The sequence below is a fragment of the Cetorhinus maximus genome, chromosome 2 (assembly GCF_964194155.1).
Source record: "Cetorhinus maximus chromosome 2, sCetMax3.hap1.1, whole genome shotgun sequence".
Lineage (NCBI taxonomy): Eukaryota > Metazoa > Chordata > Chondrichthyes > Lamniformes > Cetorhinidae > Cetorhinus > Cetorhinus maximus.
The window spans coordinates 38959548-38970434 of NC_135880.1; positions in this window are offsets into that span (position 1 = coordinate 38959548).

Here is a 10887-nt window from a genome sequence, read left to right on the forward strand (position 1 = left end):
TCTACATTGGGTACCATGGGGACTGGAGTGTTTTATTGACCCTCTTAATCACATTTTGGTTTAATATTTGTAAGTTTCCTTTAAATTTTGTCTTTTGTTTTTTCAATTTCCCTATAAGGGGTTGCCTTTTACTGTGTCCCTGATTTTGTTAATTTAGTTTAATTGGTTGTAACCCAAAAGGGTTACACTTTCTAATCCCTTGCCATTTAAGAAATACTCTGCACATCTGTTACTTCTACCAAAGTGGATAACCTCACATTTTTCCCCATTATATTCAATCTGCCATGTTCTCACCCAATCACTAAGTCTGTCCAAATCCTCCTGTAGCCGCTTTACATCTTCCTCACAACACACATTCCTGCCTAGTTTTGTATCATCCACAAACTTGGAAATATTACATTTGGTCCCCATGTCCAAATCATTGATATATATTGTGAGCAGCTGAGGCCCAAGCACTGATCCTTGTGGTACCTCACTAGCCACAGTCTGCCAATGTGAGAATGACCCATTTTTTCCTACTCTCTGTTTTCTGCCTGTTAGAAAATCCCTAATCCATGCCAGTATATTGCCTCCTATCTCATGAGCTTTTATTTTGCTAATCAGCTTCCTGTGGGGGACTTTATCAAAAGCCATTTGAAAATTCAAGTATACTACATCCATCAACTCTATCAAATAAGTAACATCCCCAAAAAACTCCAACACATTTGTAAAACATGATTTCCCATTTGCAAATTCATGTTGCCTATGCCCAATCAGATCATTATTATCCAAGTATCCATTTATCACATCCTTTATAATAGATTCTAGCATTTACTCTACTACTGATGTAAGGCTAACAGGTCTGTAGTTCCCTGTGTTCTCTCTCCTTCCCTTCTTAAATAGTGGGGTGACATTTGCTACCTTCTAATCTTCAGGAACCTTGAAGGAATGTATAGGTGTTGTAAGCTATGTAATAGTTCTTTGGATACTATCCATTGTCTATGTACAGTCATACCTTGTAATGTATTTTCCCAATCCACCTCGGCCAATTTGTCCCTCATACCTTCATAATTTCCTTTATTCAACTTTAACACCCTTGCTTCAGAGTGAACTACCTCACTTACAAATACAATGTAAAATTCTATCATATTGTGGTCACTCATCCCTAAAGGTTCTTTTACAACAAGATTATTAATTAGCCCTTTTTCATTACATTATACTAGATCTAAAATAGCCTGTCCTCTAGTTGGCTCCTCAACATACTGCCCTAGAAAACCATAACCCTAACACATTCCAGAAACTCGTCTTCCACAGCATTAGTACTCAGTTGGTTTAACCAGTCTATATGCAGATTGAAGTCACCCATGATTACTGTATTGCCCATGCTACATGCTCCTCTCATCTCCTGATTAATACCATGCCCCACATTACCACTACTGTTTGGTGGCCTATAAACAATTCCATCCAATGTCAGCTGCTGTTTTTTGCTGTTTCTTAGCTCCAGCCAAACAGATTCCACACATTGTTCTTCCAATCTGAGATCCTCCCTTACTAATGCACTGCTCCCATTTCTTATTATCAGCACAATTCCACCTCCTTTCCCTTCTAGCCTGTCCTTCCTAAGCGTTGAATACCCTTGAATATTCAGTTCTCTTTCTTGGTAACCATGCAGCCATGTTTCCGTAATGGCAATTATATCATACCCATTTACCTCTATTTGTGTCTTTAGATCATCTACCTTATTGCAAATGCTGCGCGCATTCAGATGCCCTTAACCTCATCTTTTTGACATCATTCTACATTCGAAGCATACTCAATGCTCTGCTTTGTTTCTCCTGCCTTCTAGTTCCACTACTACTTCCTGGACAGAATTTAGCTTTTGGCTGGCGAGTGGGCCCCAGCCGAATCCCGCCGCCGAAACGGGGCCTGCTGCCATTTTGAGTGGGCAGGCCAATTAAGGCCCGCCCAGCGGCCTGCCCAACAGGAAGCGCTATGCGCTTCCTGTTCCAGGGGAGGAGGGAATCCCCAACTGTCAAACTGCGCTCTTTCGCACGCATGCACTGCTCTCTGAGGCAAAGTCCTGTCTCAGAGAGTTTAGTGAAAGGTAAGTAAAGTCAAAAAATAGAGACATTTTAAAATTATTAACATGTCCCCCTCATGTGAATGTCACACGAGATGGGACATGTTGATAACAAACTCATACATTTTTACAAAACGGTAATGAAACTTCATCCTGCCAGTCAACCATATTGCTATGGGTCTGGAGTCACATGTAGGCCAGGCCAGGTAAAGATGGCAGATTTTATTCCCTAAAGGACATTAGTGAACCAGATGGGTTTTTACAACAATCAGTAATGGTTTCATGGTCATCATCAGATTTTTAATTCCAGATTTGTATTGAATTCAGATTTCACCATGGTGGGATTTGAACCCATGTCGCCAGAGTATTAGCCTGGGGGGTCTCTGGAATTCTAGTCAGTGACAATACCACTATGCCACTGCCTCCCTTTTACTATACTTATGCTAACTTTATTTTACTTTGGTTTACTTTATTACTTTATTTCACTTTAACTTTACTTCCCTATTGCTAGTGTTCCTTACTGAAATCCAGGTAGCTACTTCTTTATTAATGATATGCTTTTCTAGTTTTAAGCTATTTAAACACACTCCCTAACAGCAGATTCTCACCAAACAATGAACTTACAGTTTTTCTGTGATGTCACTCCTGGATTTTTTTTCTTTCAAACTCAGCCCACTGCTCTAGTAGAGGTGTCCCTCTCAGGTCTGGCTGTCTCCATTCTTGGAAGGTGAGTGAGGGCCCCAAGCCTTGCCTCTATTTATCCACTGCCTTAGTAGAGGTGTCCTTCGCAGGTCCGGCTGTCTTCACTCTTGGAAGGTGAGTGAGGGCCACGAGCCTCACTCTCTATTTATCTGCTGCCCGAGTAGAGGTGTCACTCACAGGTCCAGCTGTCTCTGCTCCCAGAAGGTCAGTGAAGGCCCTCAGCCTTGCCCTCTATATGTCTGCTGCCTGAGTATAAAACAAATGGGAACTCTTCAAACAACATAACACTTAAATAAGAAAAGAGTTAACAAAATGAGCATTGGTCCTATAGAGGATGCATCTGGGGAGTTGATAATGGAAAGTAGGGAGATGGCGAATGAATTAAACAGGTATTTTGCTTGGGTCTTCACTATAGAGGACACGAGTAACATCCTGGAAATAGCTGTAAATCAGGAAATGGAAGCGGGCAGGAATACGGGAAAATTACAATCACCAGGGAAGTGGTATTGAGCAAATTGTTGGGGCTGCGGGCTGACAAATCATCAGGTTCAGATGGACTTCACCCTAAGGTCTTGAAGGAAGTGGCTAGTGAGAAAGTTGATGCACTGGTTTTAATTTTTCAAAATTCCTGAGATTTGGGGAAGGTTCCATTAGATTGGAAAATAGCAAACATTATTCCAAAAGGGAGGGAAACAGAAAGCAGGAAACTTTCAGTCAGTTATCCTAACATCTGTCTTATGGAAAATGTTAGAAGCTATTATCAAAGATATTATAGCAGGGCACTGAGAAAAAATCAAGGCAATCAGTCAGAGTTAACATGGTTTTGTAAAAGGGAAATCATGTTTAACCAATTTTTTGGAATTTTTTGAAGGAGTTGCATGTGCTGTGGATGAAGGGGAACTGGTGGATGTACTGTACTTAGATTTCCAGAAGGCATTTGATAAAGTGCCACATCAAAGGTTATTGCAGAAAATAAAAGCTCATGGTGTAGGGAGTGACATATTGGCATGGATAGAAGATTGGTTAGCTAACAGGGAGCAGAGAGTTGGCATAAATGGGTCTTTTTCTGGTTGGCTGGATGTGACGAGTGGTGTCCCATAGGGATCAGTGCTGGGGTCTCAACTTTTTACAATTTATATAAATAACTTGGATGAAGGGACCGAAGGAATGGTGGCTAAATTTGCTGATGACACAAAGATAGGTAGGAAACTAACTTGTGAAGAGGATTTAAGGAGGCTACAAAGTGACATGGGTAGGTTAAATGAATGGGCAAAGATCTGGAAAATGGATATAGTATGGGCAAATGTGAAATTGGACATTTTGGCAGGAAGAATAAAAAAGAAGCTTATTATCTAAATGGTGAGAGACTGCAGAGCTTTGAGATTCTGGGGGATTTGGGTGTCCCAGTGCATGAATCACAGAAGATTAGCAGGTAATTAGGAAAGCTAATAAAGTGTTATCATTTATGGTGAGGGGAATTGATTACAAAAGTAGGGATGTTATGCTTCAGTTGTACAGGGCATTGGTGAGACCACATTTGGAGTATTGTGTACGGTATTGGCCTCCTTATTTAAAGAAAGATGTAAATACGTTAGAAGCTGTTCAGAGAAGGTTTATTAGATTAATACCTGGAATGGGCAGGTTGTCTTATGAGGAAAGGCTGGACAGGTTAGGATTGCATCCACTGGAATTTAGAAGATTAATAGGCGACTTGATTGAAACATTTAAGATCCTGAGGGTCCTTGACAGGGTGGATGTGGAGAGGATATTTCCTCATGTGGGAGAATCTAGAACTAGGGGTACCTGTTTAAAAATAAAGGGTCGCTCACTTAAGACAGAGATGAGGATAATTTTTTTCTCTGAGGGTTGTGATTCTTTGGAAATCTCTTCCTGAAAAGGCAGTGGAAGTAGAGTCTTTGAATATTTTTAAGGCATAGCTAGGTAGATTTTTGATTAACAAGGGGGTGAAAGGTTATCGGGAGTAGGCAGGAATGTGGGGTTGAGGTTACATTCAGATCAGCCATAATTTTATTGAATAGCAGAGCAGGCTCGAGGGGCCGAGTGGCCTACTCCTGCTCCTAATTCATATGTTCGTATGTTTGTATGTTCGTATGACAGGTCTGATGGAGTCTTCGGGTTATAAGCCCATTCTGTTATTCTGTTGTATCACTGCACCATCTTGCCATTGTATATCCCAGAAAAGCTAAGCAAGGGAAAAAATGCACTTCTGTTAATGCTACTTCGCTTAATGTGAGCATCTTTATGAAATGTGATTACTTCAAATGCCACAAAAACAAAAAATGCTGGAAAAACCCAGCAGGTCTGACAGCATCTGTGGAGAAAGACAGAGTTTACGTTTCGAGTCCATATGACTCTTCTTCAGATTATTTCAAATGCCTTTACAAACGTACAGATCTAGAGCATTCAGGTTGTACCTGATGACATGCCTTAATTTCTCTCAGTGGTATAAACAGGGTGAAAAGACATATCACTTAACATAAACATACATAAATGCAAGGTTTTTTTTTTGGTATTTTGTGCTTAAGTTCTCTACGAGTGAAAGGGGGCACTTTTGTTTGGCTTTGGGGTCGGTGAAACTGGGACAAAGTCAAAAGAGAAATTAGCTCTGTTCTCCCAGAAGATCTTGGGGCCAGTAAAATAAAATAATTACACTGAAAATTCACGGATTGGACAACACATGAGAGCAATAAGGTCCATAAAAGCAGCAAGATACAGTATTCAGTATTTACCAGGGAGATAGAACATGAATGATGTTGAATGATGAGCGTTGAGATACACGTAACTAAAATAAAAAAGGGATGTACAAGATAAGCTGAACAAATTCGAAGAGAATAAAGCCCCTGATCTAGGTTGATTGTATCCACATGTTTTAAATGAGAAGAGATAGCAGTGGCACCCATATTACTACAGTCTTTAATAATAATAGAAAAAGGTGTAGTGCCAGAGGACTAGCAGATAGCTAATGTAATTCCTGTATTAAAGAAGGCGGACAGGACATGTCCAGGGAACTAGACTCATTAGCTTATCAGTGATAGAAAAACTAATGGAATCATTACTAAAGGAGAGAATAGGTGAACATCTAGAAATGAGAAATATAATAAAGAATAGTCAGCATGGATTTCAAAAGGGAAAATAATGCTTGACCTGTTGAATGTTTTGAAGAGGTAATGGAGACAGTAGACTTGGTAATGCAGTCGGTATGGTTTATTTGAATTTTCAAAAGGCCTTTGATAAGGTGCCTCATAATAGACTAATGTTAAAGCTTAGACTACGTGGAGTCAGGGGACAAGTGGTATAGTTAGTTGGCTTCAAGACAGAAAGTAGAGAATGGGAGTAAAGGGGTAGTTATTCAGGGTGGCAGAAGGGGGAAGTGGTGTTCCACAAGAATGAGTGCTGGGGTCACTGTAGTTTACCACTCATATTAACAATTTGGACTTTGGAATCAAAAACACAATTTCTAGATTTGCAGATGACATCAAATTGGTGGGGCAGAGTGGAAGATAGTCAAAACTGAGGATGGCTGCAACAAATTACAAGAGGGTGTTAATAAACTTGCAAAATGGGCAAATAATTGACAAATTTATTTCAACACATAAATGTGAGGTAGTATGTTTTGGTAGAAAGAAAGGATAGGTCACTTATTATTTGGAAGGTGCTTGTCTAGTTGGGGTAGAGGAACAAAGGGATCTCAGAGTATAAATACATCAATCACTAAAAGTTGTACCACAGATTAGCAAGGTCATTTAAAAAAAAGTAAAGCAAGCACTAGTTTCATTTCTAGTGGGATAGAATTGAGAAGTAGGGAAGTTATGCTAAACCTGTAAGGTACCTTTGTTAGACCACACTGTGGAGTTAGTGTGCAATTCTGGTCACCATATAATAAAAAGGATTTAGAGGCATTGGAAAGAATGTAGAGAAAAGTAACAATGATGATGCCAGAAATGCAAGGGTATACATATGTGAAAAGGATTGACAGACTGCATGTTTTCTCTTGTAAAATAAGGCTAAGGGGTGACCCTGTAGTGGTCTCTAGAATTACGAAAGGTTTCAATAGAGTGGATACAGAGAGAATGATTCCTCTTTGTAGGGAAGAGCATAACCATAGGCCATCAATATAAGAATCATAGAATGGTTACAGCACAGAAGGAGGCCTTTCAGCCATCATGTCTGTGCCACTCCCCCTCCTTTTCCCTCATAGCCCTGCACATTCTTCCCTGCAGATAACAATCCAATTCCCTCTTGAAAGCCTCGATTGAACCTGCCTCCACCACACTCTCAGGCAGTGCACTCTAGATCCTAACCACTCATTACATGAAAACATTTTTTCTCATGTCACCATTGATGCTTTTACCAATTACCTTAAATCTATGCTGTCTTGTTCTCGATCCTCCCACCAATGGGAACAGTTTCTCCTTATCTACTCTGTTCAGACCCATCGTGGTTTTGAATACCTCTATCAAATCTCCTCTCAACCTTCTCTTATCCAAGAAAAACAGTCTCAACTTCTCCAATCTATCTACATAATTGAAGTTTTTCATCCCTGGAACCATTCTTGTGAATCTTCTCTGCACCCTTTCTAATGCCCTCACATCCTTCCTAAGGTGTGGCACACAGAACTGTTCACAATACTACGGATGAGGCCAAATCAGTGTTTTATACAAGTTTAAAGTAACTTGCTTTTGTATTCTATGCCCCTTATGATAAAGCCTAGGAAGCTTATGCTTTATTAACCACTCTCTCAACTTGTCCGACCACCTTCAATCATTTATGCTCATATATTCTGCTCCTGCACCCATTTTAGAATTGTTCCCGTTGCTTTATATTGTTTCTCCACATTCTACTAAAATGAATCATGTCACGCTTCTCTGCATTAAATTTCATTTACCACTTGTCTGCTCATTCCACCAACCTGTCTATGTTCTTTTGAAGTTCTACACTATCCTCCTCACAGTTCATATTACTTTCAAGTTTTGTATTTTTCACAAATTTTGAACACCAAGGTCCAAGTTATTAATATATATCAGGAACAGCAGGGGCTCTAACACCCATCCCTGGGGAACTCCACTATAAACCTTCCTCCCGTCTGCAAAACAACCATTAACCACTACTCTTTGTTTCCTGCCACTCGGCCAATTTCGTACCAATGTTGTTAGTGTCCCTTTTATTCCATGAGCTCTAACTTTGCTCGCAAGTCTGTTGTGTGGCATTTTATCAAATGCCTTTTGAAAGTTCATGTGCACCATATTAACAGCATTACTCTCATCAACTCTTTCTGTTACCTCATCAAAAAACTCAAGCAAGTTAGTTAAACATGGTTTTCGCTTAACAACTCATTGCTGGCTTTCTTTAATTTACCTGCATTTGTCCAAGTGACTATTAATTTTCCTGAATTATCTTTTCTAAAAGCTTCTCCACCACTGAGGTTAAACTGACTGGCCTAATCGTTGCTGGGCTTACCTTTACACCCTTTTTTGAACATGGGTGTTACACTTGCAATTCTCCAGTCCTCTGACACAATCCCTAAGTTTAAGGAAAACTGGAAAGTTAGGGCCAGTGCCTCTGCAATTTCCATTCTCAATTTTATCAGTGTCCTGGGATGCATCTCATCGGGTTCTGGTGCCTTATCAACTTTAGGTACAAGCTGCCTATCTAATACCACCTTTTCAATTTTAAACATTTTTAGTGTCTGAATTACCTCCTCTTTCACCATGACCTGTGCGGCATCTTCCTTGGTACAGACGGATACAAAATATTCAGTTAATACCTCAGCCATGCCCCCTGCCTCCATGTGTAAATCCCCTTTTTAGTCCTTAATCGGCCCCACTCTTTTTACTGATTATATGCCTAAAGAAGAATTTTGGATTCCTTTTTATGTTAGCTGCCTGTCTCTTCTCATACTCTCTCTATGCTTCTCTTATTTGCCTTTTCAATTCTTGTCTGAACCTTCTATATTCAGTCTTGTTCTTGGCTGTATTTTGCACTGACATCTGTCATAAGCACACTTTTTCTGCTATACCTTAATCTTTATCTCTTTCATCATCCATGGAGCACTGGATTTGTTTGCCTTCCCTTTCCCCTTCTTGGGAATATACCTTGTCACTGCCTGAACTATCTCTTCTTTAAAGGCAGCCCATTGTTCAGTTATAATTTTTCCACCAGCCTTTGATTCAATTTTAGCTGGGTTAGTTCTATCCTTACCCTATTTTCTTTAGCATAACTTCAGACACATGTTTTTTCTCCTTGGGGAATAGTGGGGAAGTGTTGGAAGGATTCCTGGGCTGATTATCAGCCCATTGAACCGCTTCACCAACACTCTTTCTGTGGTCAACAAGTCCTGATGTGAGACTTGAACCCAGGGTTTCTGGCCTAGAGGTAGAGACACTACCGCTGTGTCACAAGACCCCCCTTACCCCATTGAAGTTGGCTTTTGTCCCAGTTAATTATTCTTACTCTGGATTGTTCCTCGTCCTTTTCCATAGCCAACCTATAGCTTATGGCCCAATATAAGATAGTCACCAAGAAATCTAATCGAGAATTCAGAAGACACTTCTTCACCCAAAGATTGGTAAGAATGTGGAACTCCCTACTGCAGGGAGTGGTTAAAGTGAATAGTCTAGATGCACTTAAAGGGAAATTGCATATGAGCGAGAAGGGAATAGATGGTTAATATTTTTAGATTTAGATGAGGAAAGACGGAAGAAACTCAAGTGGAGCATAACCAATGGTATGGACTGGTTGGGCTGAATGGCCTGTTTCTGTGCCATATTTCCTATGTAGTCCTGCATTATGAATGCACCTTCCATGGCCATTAATTCCTGGAGTGGAACCTGAAGCTGGAGCTTCTGATATATACACACACTTTGTACTTCTTTATATATCCTGCACCACTCAAATATTCTGGGAGAACATGTGCCATTTTATGTTGTCATCCAACAACAGAGGTATAGGCTTAAAAACAAAATCCATGAAAGTTTAAAATGCTTTAATTGATGGCAAATTTGAGATAGTTATAATTACAGTGCAAATCTGGCCTGAATTTGCTGTTGGGGCTGCTGAGAAAACTGAAGAAAGCAGTATGAGGTCCCAAGGTATAGAAATACATTTCAGTTAAGAGTTGGTTTAGGCCTTGACACCACCTGGCTTGAAGCAATGTCACGAACACTGAACTTGTAAATTGTAAATCCATTCTAAGAAATTATTGGAGTTTAAATCATTGATTATAATTTTGCACATAGATCCCTAATGTACCCATTGTAGTCCAATCTTACTCTTTCAACCTCCTAAGTTCAGTATCTGGGGAAGCAATGGTACTGAATCAGAATATCTAAAAGAAATGAAACTACCTTCTCAATTCATTAATGTACCAAAATCTCCTTTACTTCAACCTACAGTCAAATGTTTTTATGGAATTAAACAGTCTAGAGCCAAAGGTAGGGTTAAAAAAAAATGACTGTTTACTTTCTGAATAATTGGGATTACAAAATACAACCATAGGTGTCTTTCTGTATCAAAAGCATAATTCCTAAAATTAGTTAAAAAAAAAGGGTCTCCAAACCAAGTTTACTCTTTCTGTAAACTCTGATAGGAGGAGTGAATATCAGTTCCTCTATTTAACCGTCATGATTTCCCCATACCCAACTTTCATACAAATTAGCATTGTCATTGATTGTTCTCAATGCATTTCATGTCATAAGGGAGATAATAACAAGTAAAACTATGACAGGTAAATTCCAGAATATCAATCAAACACTAGAATCCATATGATTTAATACATTGTGGTTCACAATTATATAAAAATAAGGCAAAGCTTGCATTTATGTAGTACCTAATTTCCCAATCTCAGGATGTCCCAAGACACTTTACAGCTGATGAAGTGTAGTTACTGTTGTAATGTATGAAATGTGATAGCCAATTTGTGTACAGCAAGCTCCCACAAACAGCAATGAAGTAATGATCAGATAATATTTTTTAATGATGTTGATTGAGGGGTAAATATTGGCCAGGACACCAGGGATAAATTATATCATTCTTATATAGCTTCTTCAATGCATCAAAATGACCAAGGTCCTTCACAAAAATGTAGAGAACGCACACAAAGCAGGAGC